This window comes from Salvelinus sp. IW2-2015, linkage group LG20 (genome assembly GCF_002910315.2).
Source record: "Salvelinus sp. IW2-2015 linkage group LG20, ASM291031v2, whole genome shotgun sequence".
In the NCBI taxonomy this organism is placed as follows: Eukaryota; Metazoa; Chordata; class Actinopteri; order Salmoniformes; family Salmonidae; genus Salvelinus; species Salvelinus sp. IW2-2015.
Window position 1 is genome coordinate 79,754,835 of NC_036860.1, and position 16,477 is coordinate 79,771,311.

General features: G+C 42.6%; 1 pseudogene; it reads left to right on the forward strand.

Annotated features, from left to right (window-relative positions):
• Positions 1-7,387: 7,387 nt before the first annotated feature.
• LOC111981547 (adhesion G protein-coupled receptor E5-like) lies at positions 7,388-15,842 on the forward strand (annotated as a pseudogene).
• Positions 15,843-16,477: the final 635 nt, after the last annotated feature.

The following is a 16,477-nucleotide window of genomic DNA, read 5'->3' on the forward strand; positions in this document are numbered from 1 at the left end:
CCATCTGCCTCCCGTGTTTGCATCTGGGTCTCGCCCTGTGCCCTTATAGGTTGTGTCAAAATGAGCTACATGAAAAGTGGAATACTGTTAATATAACCGGTGTGTTAGTGTGGGTTTTCAATGAATTTATGTCAATTACAAAGCTCATCTGTATTTCCTCATCTGCATTTCCTGTGATCAAATGAAGTGCCTACAGTGCTGAGGTCTGCCACTAAGAAGGTGTTGACAACAGCATAACCAAAAGAACACTGTGTCTCTATAACGTTGTCAGAAAACGCCACGTTGCACTGGGCTTCTTTGCTCTCAGCACTCCTTCTTCCTCTTCTAAGACAAGTCATAACTGTACTAGCAGAGGAGCAGAAGTACTTCTTCCTCTTCTAAGACAAGTCATAACTGTACTAGCAAGAGAGGCAGAAGTCTACTTCTTCCTCTTCTAAGACAAGTCATAACTGTACTAGCAAGAGGAGCAGAAGTACAATTGATATACTGTTGAAGATGTGTTACAGTATGACAACGAATGTTTAAGAAATAGAATAGTGGCATTAATAGTTAAAATCCTAAGAAATTGTTTATGATTGTGACACAACAGCATGATGATGATATTGTTCCTTTGAGTAAAATGTTGAATGTGCATTTTCTGTGTAGACCAAATAAACCACACGTTCTAAACTTTGTGGAATCCTGTGGCTTGTGTGGATGACTATTCTGTTTTCTGTCATTCAAAAGCTATATTCTGCTGTCCTATACTTTTTTTAAACTTTAAAATAAAATGTGTTCACTTTAAATCATTGACATTTGATTTACGCACAGAAAGAAAATGACTTGTTTTTAATGTCCATTGTTAGTGGATTCCACTGGGAGTTTTGTATATTACACTACATTGTTACATTGTTATCAGTATGAACAGACGCCATCTGCTCAAAGACGAAAAGGAAGAGAACCAGAAACATATATTTGTCATCACCACCATTAATAGACAACCACAGCCTATGGGAGTGTGTCCAAGCAGTGTTCTGTATAACAATGAACAGTCTCACAACCCAGACTCCTTCATGTCTGATTCAATTTAGGCCACACAGTTTGATAGAGTGGAGGAAGTGGAAAACAAGGTTGTAGATAGAAAGAAAGACATAGAGAGGGGGAGGAAACTATTTGCACATCATTACAACACAGTATATATCCATAATATGACATTTGAAATGTCTTATTCCTTGGAGAGAACGAGAAGAGAGGAAGAGATGAGAGAGGAGAGAGAAAGAGAGAGAGAGAGAGAGAGAGAGGAGACGAGAGAGAGAGAGAGAGAGCAGAGAGAGAGAGAGAAGAGAAGAGAGAGAGAGAGAGAGAGAGAGAGAGAGAGAGAGAGAGAGAGGAGAAGAGAGAGAGGAGAGAGAGAGAGAGAGAGAGAGGCCAGTTTAGGTCTGTTGTTGTCATGGAACCCTAAAGAGCAGAGATCATAAAATGAAACAGCAGCAGTTGCTAAATCCCCCTCCTCGTCCTCCAACCTCATTTCCCTCCCTCACTCTCAGGGCGTGACTCAACACCAGCGGCTCAACTGAAACTCTGCCCAGAAACCTCTTAGTATGCCAGTGAGCCAGACACAGCCCAGACCACCACAGCCAAACACACAGGGTGGAGAGAGGAAGGAGAGTGAGTGAGAGACACAGAGTTCTAGGCAAGTGATGAGAGCACAGTGACTACTTGTCATTTTATCTCTCATTTGGTGTGTCAGCAGAGCTCCATCTACTAGACAGAAGCTTGACTGAGTTGATGGATACGGGTGCCATTTTTCTTCAGTAAAACAACCCTGAGAAGTTTGGAGAAACTCCTGAGAAAAAAGAGAAGACGGATCTTTATCACACTTTTGAATAGACCGTTCAGATAGGAGGAGTTTCAGCCCTGGTCTAATCTTGTGCGTTGTGATTCTCATAGTGAGATTATTCTTCACCATGACAGGCAGACTGCATCTCCTGATTCTGGGTGAGTCCTTTTTGTAAACTGTTTACACAGAAGTCATGTTGCCATGGAGAAGGTTGTGTGTTTGGGAGAGAAAGCACTAAATCAGACAGTGTTTATGTTGGTGGGGATGGTTAGATGAAGAAGTAAGTAAAAGACATGTGGCTGTTGAACTTGAAGAGGCAAATCCTAACTTTAATTGAATTTTCACTTAGTCTCCCATTGATATCAAAGCATAACTAAGTGTATATTTGACTTAAATTAGGATTTGCCTGAAATGCTAACGTGCAAATTCATTGGCAGGTCATCATGATCAGGGTCCCACAGGAGGTCACTACAGGTTGAACACCTCTCAGCTTAGCCTGCTCCAAGATCTGTTCTTACTGTCTTGACAACCCCTATGGTCATGATCACATGCCAACACAAACAGATCTGGGATCAGGTACTCTCAAGTTGATTAGACATAATTTCTGACATAAGCTGAAACTACATTTAGGAACAACTGAAAAATGTTATTAAGTAAAGCGGAATGGTGGAGTTGTCATAATAAGTACCCAATTGTCATACTTAAGGAAAATTAAAGGTACCTTTATAGAATATTACTCAAGTAAAAGTGAAAGTCACCCAGTAAAATACTACTTGAGTAAAAGTCTAAAAGTATTTTGTTTTAAAGTAGTATCTAAGTTAAGTATCAATAAGTAAATGTATACATCCTTTCACATTCCTTATATTATGCAAACCAGACGGCACAATTTTTTGTTTTAAGAATGTATGGTTAGCCAGGGGCACACCCCAACACTCAGACATCATGTACAAACAAAGCATTTGTGCTTAGTGAGTCCGCCAGGCAGTAGGGATGACCAGGGATGTTCTCTTGATAAGGGTGTAAATTGGACCATTTTCCTGTCTGCTAAGCATTCAAAATGCAAAGAGTACTTTAGGGTGTGAAGGAAAATGTTGGAGTAAAAAGTACATTATTTCTTTAGGAATGTAGTGAAGTAAAAGTAAAAGTTGTCAAAATATACATAGTGAAGTACAGATACACCAAAAATCTACTTAAGTAGTACTTTAAAGTATTTTTACTTAAGTACTTTACACCAGTGTGAGTTATTTGAATCCTTTGTATTGAAATGAGTCAGATGACAGCAGAAATGTATCTCGTTCTTCTCAGTAATTGCAGGTTTAATGATATAGTGGTTTAATCACAACAATTGAGAACATCTCTAAGACATACGGTGGGGGGAGAGCACAGCAAGTCCCTTTGAGATATTTGAGATGACAACGTGCCATTGTGTGTGCCAAGGTTGGAATCCATTTAAAATCCTGTTAATAGCCTGTTGAAATTGTTCAGTTGTTCAGTTTATTGCAACTATTTTACATGTGGCTAATAGATCTGTCTTGCTTCCTTGTGGAATCCCTTTTACGGCATTAGCGTTTATAACTTATTTCCAGTAAATGGAAAATCAGCAAGTACTTTTTACTGGTTCATTGAGTAAGACAGAGCAATAGGGACACAGCTCTTAATATGGAAACAATGACACTCAWCAGAACTGAATGGAACCTAAAGGACAGACCGTTGTCATAACACTGAATGACTTMTGGGAATCTGAGGACTAAAAGCCTGAAGGAGCACATTCAGAGGAATTAGCAGTAGACAGAGAGACAGCCAGAGAGAGACACTCTCCCTATCTTCATCCTAGACTCTGGGTCCCTCTCCCTAAAGAGACCCTCTGTTCCTCGGCCTTTAACAGTGGTATTTATACTCTGTGATCTCCCCTGAAGCACCCCACAGTCTGATAACAGTCACACCCACTCCGCCTCACCCATATTGTCTTTGAAACGCACACATGTGCATGCACACACACACTCACACACACACACACAAACACAAAAACATGCACACGTATGCACACACATACACTGTATATCCTTGTTGCCATGACATCACAGCAAGGTGATAACATTCAGTGTGATGTCTCGCTGCCGTGAAGAAGACAGGAAGTCTTTGATGACACGTTGCAAGGGGTGGCTAATTGAGGTGAGGCGACTATCCCTCTTTAGGTGCATTTGGTTAGTTAGTGTCTCAATGGCTGAAACCTTTTCTGTCAAATTCTTTAGAATTTAGAAGTATCAAATAAAATAAAATGTTATTGGTCGCGTACATATTTTTTGCAGATGTTATTGGGGGTGTAGCGAAATGTTTGCAGTAATATCTAACAATACACAACAATTCACACAAATCTAAAAAGTAAAATAATGGAATTAAGAAATATAGAAATATTAGGACGAGCAATGTTGGAGTACGGAGTATATGTATATAAAACAGTATGTAAAGTGACCAGTGTTCCATTATTAAAGTGACCAGTGTTCCATGACTATGTACATAGGGCAGCAGCCTCTAAGGTGCATGGTAGAGTAACCAGGTGGTAGCCGTCTAGTGACAGTGATTAAAGTTCAGGGCAGGGTATTATGCGGTGGCCAGCTAGTGGTGACTATTTAACAGTCTGATGGCCTTGCGATAGAAGCTGTTTTTCAGCTTCTCAGTTCCAGCTTTGATGCACCTGTACTTACCTCGCCTTCTGGATGGTTGCGGGGTGAACAGGCCGTGGCTCGGGTGGCTGAGGTCCATGATGGTCTTCCTGGCCTTCCTGTGACACCGGGTACTGTAGATGTCCTGGAGGCCAGGCAGTATRCCCCGGGTAATACATTGGGCAGACCACACTACCCTCTGGAGAGCCCTGTCTTTGCGGACGGTGCAGTTGCCGTAACAAGCGGTGATACAGCCCGACAGGATGCTCTCAATGGTGCATCTGTAAAAGTTTGTGAGGGTCTTATGGGCCAAGCCGAATTTCTTCAGCCTCYTGAGGTTGAAGAGGCGCTGTTGCGCCTTTGTCACCACACTTTCTGTGTGGGTGGACCATTTCAGATTGTCAGTGATGTGTGCGCCAAGGACTTTGAAGCTTTTCATCTTCTCCACTGCGGTCCTGTCGATGTGGATGGGGGAATGCTCCCTCTGCTGTCCACAATCAGCTCCTTTGTTTTGTTGAAGTTGATGGACAGATTATTTTCCTGGCACCACTCCCCCAGGGCCCTCAGCCCTKTCCCTGTAGGYTGTCTCGTCATTGTTGGTAATCAGGCCTACYACTGTTTTGTCGTCTGCAAATGAACGTGACGAACATGACCACGCAGTCATGGGTGAACAGGGAGTACACAAGGGGGCTGATCGCGCACCCTTGTCGTGCCCCTGTGTTGAGGATCAGCGTACTGGAGGTGTTGTTGCCTACTTTCACCACCTGGGGGCAGCCCATCAGGAAGTCCAGGACACAGTTGCGCAGGGCGGGGTTCAGACCCAGGTCCTCAAGCTTAATGATGAGTTTGGAGGGTACTATGGTGTTGAAGGTTGAGCTGTAGTCAATGAACAGCATTCTTACATAAGTCATTGTCCAGATGGGATAGGGCAGTGTGCAGTGAGATGGTGATTGCATCATCTGTGGATCTATTGAGGCGGTATGCGAAATGCAGTGTGTCTAGGGTGTCAGGTAAGGTATGATCCTTAACTAGCCTCTCAAAGCACTTCATGATGACAGAACTGAGATAGGGAGAGGTTGAATATGTCCGTAAACACTCCAGCCAGCTGGTCTGTGCATGCTCTGAGGATGCGGYTAGGGATGACGTCTGGGCCGGCAGCCTTGCGAGKGTTAGCATGCTTAAATGTTTTACTCACATAGGCCACAGAGAACRAGAGCTTACAGTCCACGGCACTGTGTTTCCCTTGAAGCGGGCAAAGGTGTTTAGCTTGTCAGGTAGCAAGATGTCGGTGTCCGGTGGCTGGTTTTCCCTTTATAATCCGTGATWGTCTGGAGTCCCTGCCACATAGGTCTCGTGTCTGAGCTGTTCAATTGCGACTTCACTTTGTCTCTGTACTGACGTTTTGCCTGTTTGAATGCCATACGGAGGGCATAACTGGACTGTTTGTACTCAACTATATTCCCAGTCACCTTGCCATGGTCAAATGCGGTGGTTTTGMAAGAATGCTGCCATCTATCCACAGTTTTAATAGTCACAGTGGGAACAACATCCCCTATGCACTTCCTGATGAACTCAGTCACCGTGTCAGTGTATACGTCAATGTTATTCACAGAAGCAACCCGGAACATTTCTCTGTCCGCGYGATCAAAACAATCTTGAAGCATGGATTCCGATTGGTCACACCAGCATTGAATAGTCCTTACCATGGCTACTTCCTGTTTTAGTTTCTACCTATARGAAGGGAGGAGCAGGATGGAGGCGTGATCTGATTTAGGCCGGGAAGGGCCTTGTAGCCATCCCAGAAGGGAGAGTAGMAATGGTCGAGRGTTTTTGAAGCTCGCGTGAYGCAGATGATGTGTTGATAAAACTTCAGYAGTGCTTTCGTCAGATTTGMTTTATTAAAGTMCCCAGCTACAATAAATGCGGCCTCAGGATATGCGGTTTCCAGTCTGCACAAAGTCCAGTGTAGTTCCTTGAGAGCCGTCATGGTATCAGCTTGAGGGGGAATATACATGGCTGTGATGATGACCGTGGAGAATTCTCTCTGGAGGTAATGCAGACTGCATTTGATTGTGAGGAATTCTAGGTYGGGTGRACAAAAGGACTTGAGTTCCTGTACATTACCACAATCATACCATGAGTAGTTAATCATACACCTCTGCCTTTCTTTTTCCCGGAGAGTTCTTTATTCCTGTCTGCGCGATGTACAGCTGGCTGTATGGACAGGGACAGTATGGAAGGAGATCCTCGCCCTGACCTTGTCTACTTTATTGTGCAGGCACTGAACATTAGCGAGTAATATACTCGGAAGCAGTGGGTGGTATTAACGCCTCCACCGGCCAGCATCTTGGAGCTGTCACTGGGATAAGTTCAGGAAAGTTGTTTTCTGGCAAAAATGCTTGTGAGTTACCGCCGCTTTAATGTTCAAAAATGTGCAAAGGATGTTCTGCGCTAATAAGGTGAGAAATAATATAAAAAGGAGCCATGAACAGGGCGACCATGTCTATCAGCGCCATCTTGAAAGCTATGCAAGGGGAAATAGATTATAAGCCTTGAGAGGCACCTAAGGGTAGAATAATGACAAGCCATGATGTCAACTGTCACACTCTGGCAAAACAGTTATCTGTGGAGGGAAAACACGGWARATCCATTCTGCTACTCAGTTCAATGGTAGCAGCTGGAAAGTTAGTGTCAGTCTGGTTKGCAGATGGAGTGGAGGAGGATAAAYGGAGGGTTGTGAAGGGAGAGAACAAAGCTACTGTATCAGAGAACATTGTTTGACAGATGATTCCTCAATGAAATGTTACACTATTTAAAAACGTTTTGTCTTCATATTTTTTACTAGTTAGAGTGAAACAGAGAGCACCATCAATGTGGAACTTAAACAGTGCCTACACATCGTTTTAGAAGACTCTCTCTGTGACCACAACATTCCACACTACTGCTGCCTCTTCTCTCCACTCATCACCACAATGGACTGACTACCCATTCACTATCATACCAGACTCAGGAGGTTTACCAGTTAAACATTTTAAAGGCAACGTACCAAATACTAATTGAGTGTATGTAAACTTCTGACCCACTGAGAATGTGATGTTAAGAAATAAAAGCTGAAATAAATCATTCTCTCTACTATTATTCTGACATTTGACATTCTTAAATAAAGTGGTGATTCCTAACTGACTTAAGACAGGGAATTTTTAAATTGGATTAAATTCAGGAATTGTGAAAACTGAGTTTAAATTATTTCGCTAAGGTGTATCTAAACGTCCGACTTCAATTGTATATCTCTATATATTATTGAATGACCATTCCATTCCCCAACCATTCTACCTCTCTTCACACTTTCTCAATGCCTCTGTTTTTGACCCCAGATGAGGATGAGTGTAATCCTCCTAGTGATTACTATGACGATGACCCTGTAACACCACAAATCTGTGGTGAGAATGCAGCATGCATCAACACTGAAGGAAGCTTCTACTGTCAATGTGCTCTTGGGTTCAGATCATCAATCACAGCGGATGAACTTCACAGCTGCCTCACCTGAAAAATGTATAGATAAATGTTAGAATTTTGTTAATAAATAATTAAAACAAATTCTAGCTTTAGATAAAAACATAACTAATGAACTCTGCACGCCTGGTGAAAAGAGATTTTGTGTTGTGGTTATAAAATAAGCAGAAAGGGTCGTTAAAACTATGGTTGAACTGACCCAACTAGCCCTGAGGTGTTAGATAAGGCTGTGGTAACTTTTTAGGTCTCCATTATCTTGAGTTGGTCTGCTAAAGTGGTAATAAATTATAGTGAGCCTTCAGGAAATAGATTATATTGTGTGTCATGTGTGTGCGCTGTGAAGTGGAATGAACTTTGAACCTGTTTTCTATTTGTCAGGACAATGAGACTTATTCTGTAACCTATGACGTCATATCTTGTATATAAACCTGTTGTTTATGATCAAATGGGAGCGTGCTCCGAGAATAAATTCTATTATCTAATTTTAATAAGACTGTATCCTGTCTATTTTATGTTAATAAGTATCTTAAAAATTCTTATAAATAGACAGATTGAATGTAATTAATGAGTACATTAGAGGAATAATTTAATTCCACTAACAGAAACAACTCTCTTTTTTAGTTACCTTATAGCATTTCTATACATTGCAGTCCTGGCCAGAGAACACAGCACTGCGCAATTTTGTAATCCATACACTTATTCACTATAGTGACTATACTGTACTGAACAAAATATAAACGCAACATGCAACAATTTAAAATAATTTACTGAGTTACAGTTCATATAAGGAAATCAATCAATTGAAATAAATAAATTAGGCCATTATCTATGGATTTCACATGACTGGGAATACAGATATGAATCTGTTGGTCACAGATACCTTAAAAAAAGGTAGGGGCGTGGATCAGAAAACCAGTCAGTACCATTTGCCTCATGCAGCGCAACACATCTCCTTCACATAGAGTTGATCAGGCTGTTGATTGTGGCCTGTGGAATGTTGTCCCACTCCTCTCAATGGCTGTGTGAAGTTGCTGAATATTGATCGGAACTGGAACACGCTGTCGCACATGTCGATCCAGAGCATTCCAAACATGCTCAACATGTCTGGTGAGTATGCAGGCCATGAAAGAACTGGGACATTTTCAGCTTCCATGATTGTGTACAGATTCTTGCAACATGGGGCTGTGCATTATTATGCTGAAACATGAGGTGATGGCGGCTGATGAAGGGCACGTCAATGGGTCTCTGGATCTCGTCACGGTATCTCTATGCATTCAAATTGTCATAGATTAAATGCAATTGTGTTCGTTGCCATAGCTTATGCCTGCCCATACAATAACCCCACCGCCACCATCGGGTCACTCTGTTCACAACGTTGACATTAGCAAACCTCTCGCCCACACAATGCCATACATGTTGTCTGCGATCGCTAGGCCGGTTTGAAGTACTGCCAAATTCTCTAAAACAACATTGGAGGCGGATTTTGGTAAGAAATTAACAACAGCTCTGGTGGACATTCCTGAAGTCAATTGCACGCTCCCTCAAAACTGGAAAACTTTGGCATTGTGATGTGTGACAAAACTGCAATTTTTTTTGGCCTTTTATTGTCCGCAGTACAAGGTGCACCTGTGTAATGATCATGCTGTATAATCAGCTTCTTGATATGCCGGATTATCTTGGCAAAGGAGAAATGCTCACTAACAATGATGTAACAAATTTGTACACAACATTTCAGCTCATGAAACATGGACCAACAGTTTACATGTTGCGTTTAAATTTTTGTCCAGTGTATATTCTACGTTGCATTTGAGGTGTGACTGACTATTCCTTTCTCTGTGCCTCAAGACATCAACGAGTGTTTGGAGAATAAGTACACCTGTGGTCCCAATGCCGAGTGTCACAATGTGTTAGGGTCCTACTCCTGCATCTGCAAGAGGGTTTGTCTCCAGTACTGGAGTGGAAAGACTTATATCTGGCCAAGGAGTCATGTGTGAAGGTAAGATGCCAAAGAAAACCTGGTGATAACACTAAATATCAAAAGATGGGTACAGTACATCCAGAGAGCATATCAGGCATATACAGGATGTCATCATGTATGAAATGGTGAAGATTTCCTTTTCCGAATGGTGTTTTTTACCCACATGTAGATAGAAACGAGTGTGTGGACGACATCACAATTTGCGGAAGCATACACAGTGCGTCAACACACCAGGCAGCTACTCCTGTGTCTGCAATCCAGGGTTTGGCCTGAAGTCTGGAAAAGCTCAATTCACAGGGAATGGAAAATCATGTGAGGAAATAACAGATCAGAAAGCCACCACAGACCACACAGCAACCACAGACAGTGAGGATGCTCAAGGTGCTAAAGGTATGGGAGGAATTGTATTATCACCCTGATGGGTTTTCTAGAAATCCTGGTTGGAGGCCTCCAGATTTCCTGCTAATTCCAGGAATCTTCCAACCGGGATTTGGGGAAACCTGGACATTTTGAGAAAGTTAAATATTTTTTTATCTATACCCCTTGATGTATTTTGCTCAATTGATCTTCTTCCTCATGAAGCACCAGATACTAATTTCTTTATGACCAGAATGTGTAATTAATATTATGTGAATTGATTGGTTTTAGGTAGATCTGAACATCTTATGAAAATGTCACCTGTGCTTTCTGTCATTCCTTTGTAGACTTGGGTAAAAGAAATATGTTTATCTGTGGAGGGAATGGAACGTGCCATAATGCCACCAACAGTGGCCATCGGTGTGCGTGCCATGCAGGATTCACCAACTACGGAGACCCACAGGGGAGATGTACTGGTGAGAATCACATTTATAGATCATCATTCTCATTGAGATGGAGCTGTTTCAACATTCAAATTTCAATACTTCCGCTGCATGATCAAGTTGTCATCACTTCATCAATAATTTCATATAAAAATATACAGTATTTTAATTTAAGATACCTTATTCACTCATCTCTTCTCTTTCCATAGAGTTGAACTGTGACACGTTTGCGAGTGAGAAGCATCTTAAGATGGTAAGCCACTGAGTATACAGTGTAATGATTCACACCTACAGTATCTGCAGAACAAATACAGACTAACTTCCTCCTCTCTCTACCCCCCCGCCTGCTCTCTCTCTCCTCACTTTCTCTCCTCATCCCTCGTTCTCAGGTCATCCCAGGTCTGCAGGATGCTGTGGCCCTGATGAGGACCAGTTGTCTGGAGTTGAGTGAGAGTAATACGGCAGAACAAGTCAATGGAGAGCCCTGCTAGAGGTACTACTGCTTATTTATATATTTATATTTGAGGCCCTTACTTATATTTGAGGCCCTTATTTTATTAGGCTACTTATTTGAGGCCTTATTTATATTTGAGGCCCTACTTATATTGAGGCCCTTATTTATTTGAGGCCTACTTATATTTGAGGCCTTATTTATATTGAGCCCTTACTTATATTTGAGGCCCATTCTATTTGAGGCTCATTATAAACCAGGCATCCATCATAGAGATGTTGACATATGCAGGTTCAGACTCAGCCCACACACATTAAGAAAGGATACATGCAGTGAAACAATGACTGATGACCAGCACTGTTGGTACATCTAGCTTGTAATGGAAACTAGCCTCCTTTCGATGTATGACTTCTAAACATAGCATTGTGGTTAGTGTATGCCAAATATATAGTCATGTTACATTTCGGAATTGGCCCTGACCCTGCTGTATATAACGTTCTTCTTCTTTTTTTTTCTTCTCTTATTTCTTGTTTTTATTTCATTTATTTATTTAATCAGATATACTATTTTGATATTGAATACTGCAATGTTGCATAGGGCTTGCAAGTTAAGAATTTCACTGTACTTGTTACAAATAAAAGTCTCAGCCTGTCTGACTGTGTCTATGTAACCCCTCATCCCCCACCTCTCTCCTCTCTGTAGACTCTGTTGTCTGCTATAGACAGGCTCCTGTCTCGCGGGCCTCTGAATAATAACAAGGAAGTGAGTGTCTTGCTGGACCTGGTAGAGACTGCTCTGAGAATAATCGGACCTCTGCTGAAACACCCCGAGACCAGGAGGTTYAAAACTCACACCGGTAGGAGAACATCCTGAACTCAGCCATGAGTCCAGACAACATAAACTCAGCCATGATTGTTTTGGCTTTTGAAGCCACCTAACGGAAGACAAGTTGTTATAACTTCCTTCGTAGAATATGTTCATTTGTGGCCATTTTTGAATAGCTTACAAAGTTTTTCATTAGGTTATATGGGTCACATTTCATTGCATAATTTGCTGCGCACAAGTCTGCCTTTCTAGCAGATAACCATTCTGAGAGTTGTAACATCTCACTTACTGTAGGCCTGTTTGTGAAGATGTGAATGTATTTGCTTCCAGARGTGGAGCTGTTGGTGCAGAGAAATGCCTCCTCACCCMAGGGACCCCTCACCTTGTCCTCTACACACGCTCAGCTAGACAGCCACTGGGAGACTGCTGCTGGAGACACCTCCTACCCAGGTTACCATCTTCATCATCCTCATCTTCATGATAAGCTTCAACACTGCCATCATAATCCCACCACAATCATCAGAACCAATCTTTATAATGTAATGATATAATGTGAAATGAATGTACACAGTGTACAAACTCCTAGACTTAAACATTTGCTTTCTCAGGATTTGCAACGGTGTCCCTGCTCAGCTACAAGGGTCTGGAGACATCCACCAACCATTCCTTCTCAGGGCTGAAGGCACAGGAGGGCCACAGCTTCCAGATCAACTCCAAAGTGGTGACGGCCACCATTAGTAACAAGRACACATCCTTYCTCAAGGAGCCAGTCACATTCACCTTCTCCCATTTGAAGGAGGTGAGGAGCAAAAACATTACCCCTCTATCCCATTATGATGGTCTATGTGAATGTGGCAGTATCAAATCTTCTTCATATGCTGCACTATATTTCAAGATCTATGCAGACATCTGAATGAACCTGCTTKGCTTTTTCTKGGATGGTCACTATGTGAAGTGTCCTGGASTAACATKGTTTTTCTACTTCTCTTCTATRGTAATTRTGAATGTTGTTTCCCAGTCAGATGAAGGGARCTACACCTGTGTGTACTGGGATGCTGAGTTGGGAGAAGGGACCTGGTCYSATCGAGGCTGTTTCCTGGTGCAGTCCAATGCCACCCACACTGTGTGCTCCTGCTACCATCTCAGCAGCTTTGCTGTTCTTATGGCTCTCTATGAGTTCAAGGTGAGGGGGATTTCTCTTTTAGTCTAGCTGTACTTCTGCTGTAAGATAGAGCAGGAACAATGCCTTTTCTAATAGTTTCATTTCACTTTCTATGTACTTGTGCAAAAGGAGATCGTTTGGCTTTTAAAAGTTTGCATTCATTTGAGAACAGTGAATCCATTATTGTTTTAAATTTGTTCTGTGTCTTGCCTGGCTAGATAGGGCTCCATTATTATTTCTCCAGTGGCATGTTGTCTATATTATTAAGACACATCCATGAAAGTTGTGTCAGTTACTGTGACTCACAGGAGGTTGGTGACACATTAACTGGGGCTCGTGGTAATGGAGTGGAATAAGTGGAATGGTATCAAACATATGGTTTCCATGTGTTTGGTACCATTCCATTTACTCCGTTCCAGCCATTATTATGAGCCATCCTCCCCTCAGCAGCCTCCACTKCTGTGACTATATGGTGACGTGTCTTCGCCTCCATTCCTCCCTCCAGGACACATTCCAGCTGCAGCTGATCACCTGGGTGGGCCTGTCCCTGTCCCTGCTGTGTCTCTTCATCTGCATCCTCACCTTCWCCCTGATCCGCTCCATCCAGAGCACCCGCAATACCATCCACCTCCACCTCTGCCTCAGCCTCTTCATCGCCAACCTGATCTTCCTCGTYGGCATCTCACGCACCGAGAGCCAGGTAAGCTTGCATCCAACCAATCACATACGCTCAGCCCTCGAGGCAGAATTGCCCTCGGGAACAAGATTGAATAAGGAAAACTCCACTGAGCTTTTCTGGGCGTGAGAGGTCAGAGGATGTGACAATGTGTGTAATATTTACATGTGGCGTAGGTACTCTGTCTATGTGGGTGGTGAGAACAATGTTTTAGTAGGAAGAAATGTTACTGTATGCAGCGATTGTGTCTTCAGTTGTGGGTTAACCTATTGTACTGTGAACCTTATCACTATCTACATTATTTGTCATTTCGCTCACATTTAGTTTTCTCGATCACTCTCACCCTTTTACTTCCTTTCTCTTCATCCCTCGCTCCTCTCTTTCTCAGGCTGGTTGTGCGGTGGTGGCTGGGCTGCTTCACTTCTTCTTCCTGGCAGCGTTCTGCTGGATGTGTCTGGAGGGAGTGCAGCTCYTCAGGATGGTGGTCCTGGTCTTCAACACCACCTTCAGGCCCCTCTACATGATGGCGGGGGGCTACGGCGTTCCTGCTGTCATCGTCGCCATCTCTGCCCTCGCCAACGCCAAAGGATACGGAACAGAGCGCCAGTGAGTGACCACTGCATTGATCCCTGACAGTGTCATCTCCTGACTGGATTCCCTATATATATTTGTCTGACTCTCTGACCTTCTCTGTTGTGTACTATAGAGATCAGGTATTCATGTGTGCGTTGTGTGTTTTAGCTGCTGGCTCAACCTTGAGGATGGATTCATCTGGAGCTTCTTTGGCCCTGTCTGTATCATCATCATGGTGCGTATCACAGATGAAAGGTGCAATAGTTTCATCACTCCTACTTACAATGTTTTGTGTCATGTTAGAGTTCTACTTATCTCCCTCTCCCCTCCTAGGTGAACGTGTTTTTCTTTCTCATCACARTGTGGAAGTTGGCCCAGAAGTTCTCCAGCCTGAACCCTGACCTTGACAAACTCCGCAAAATCAAGTGAGCCGGAACGGACGTTCTCACACAGGCTGTGTTATAGCCCATAACAAAGGACCACTGTTTTTCCTGGCCAGAACAYGTGGGAAAAAACAGGCCTTACTGTAAGATGACATGTTGTGACCCATGCTCACGATATAACTKTATGTGTATTTGTCGCCTCCTGCAGGGCATTCACCATAACTGCAGTTGCTCAGCTGTGTGTCYTGGGCACCATGTGGATCTTTGGCTGTTTCCAGTTTGAGGAAAGCACACTGGYCATGTCGTACCTGTTCACCATCCTCAACAGTCTGCAGGGGGTCCTAGTGTTCCTCATGCACTGCCTGCTCTCTAAACAGGTACGTCACGACTCAAGACTCTGTCAACCAGGGGCCTTGAAGCAGTTCTAATATGGCCATCGTACAGATGAGTCCAAACTGTTGGGCTTGGTGGGATGAAATGTAATCTCAGTAGTGGGCCGCGGACCAAAAAACCTTAACATTGTTCATCAATACATAGCTTTTTGCTTTTATACTGATTAAAACAAACCATTGCCGGTGGATTGATAACACAGCTTCATTCTGGAAGCTTCTGGCGGGCCAAACCAAATGTCAAGGACCAAGTAGGGCCTTTGGGCCTCACAAAAGCCAAGGAGGAGGGATTCAGCATTGTTTAAATATTCCCCATGTAATGTTAATGGGGAGCTGCCCCTAACATGGCTGCCATAGAATGTTGTAGTGTCATGTAAATGCACCATTATGCTCATTCTATATAGTATTTTTTAGGAGCTAACAGTGTCATGTAAATGCATCATAATGCAGTGCTCTCTTTTGCACCTTGTAGGTGAGAGAGGAGTATGGCAAGATCCTGGACAGCGTCTGTGCACTACAGAAGAAGAAGTACTCAGAGTTTTCCTCCAACCAGTCAAGCAACAGYAAATCACAGGTATTAACTCTTACTAATTGAGTAGCCAACATCTAAAAGAGCAGAAAGGCCTTCAATATGATGTACTTATGCCCCCAACACTGTTGAGTTTGAGTGACACCGAACACAAGATAAAGTTCTGCGAGGCAAAGTTCTGCGAGTAAAAGTTATACCATATTTATTGTTTACAGGAAAGTCAAAGTCATTAAATATATTCTGACGAACTTCCCTTGGAAAAAGAATGGGATGGTAAAATCTATTTCTGTCAAGTACTAAGAAATTCTAGATCTTGAGGTGCAATACGTTCAAGTAGATCCTCAAGGAAGATGGATTGCTTTGATTATACTACTTGGTGATACATGGCTCATACATTTATATGGACCGAATAATGACCATCCAAACTTCTTTGAAAATATTTATAATAAGCTAATTAGATGCAAATAACACTATTACAGTTTTAAGTAAGTCAGTAGACCGTAAAGGAAATCATACTACTAACTATCACCCTCTGGCGCTCATAGAGATTATGAATATTATGGACACGTTGGAATTGACTGACATTGGCTCAGAAACCCGGATCTCGTAAGATATACATGGAGGAGGCTTAATCAAGCTAGTCGGATTGATTATTTTCTGGTATCCTTTTCTATGGTGCCAAAAGTGAAAAATGTATTGATTGAGGATCGAATGCG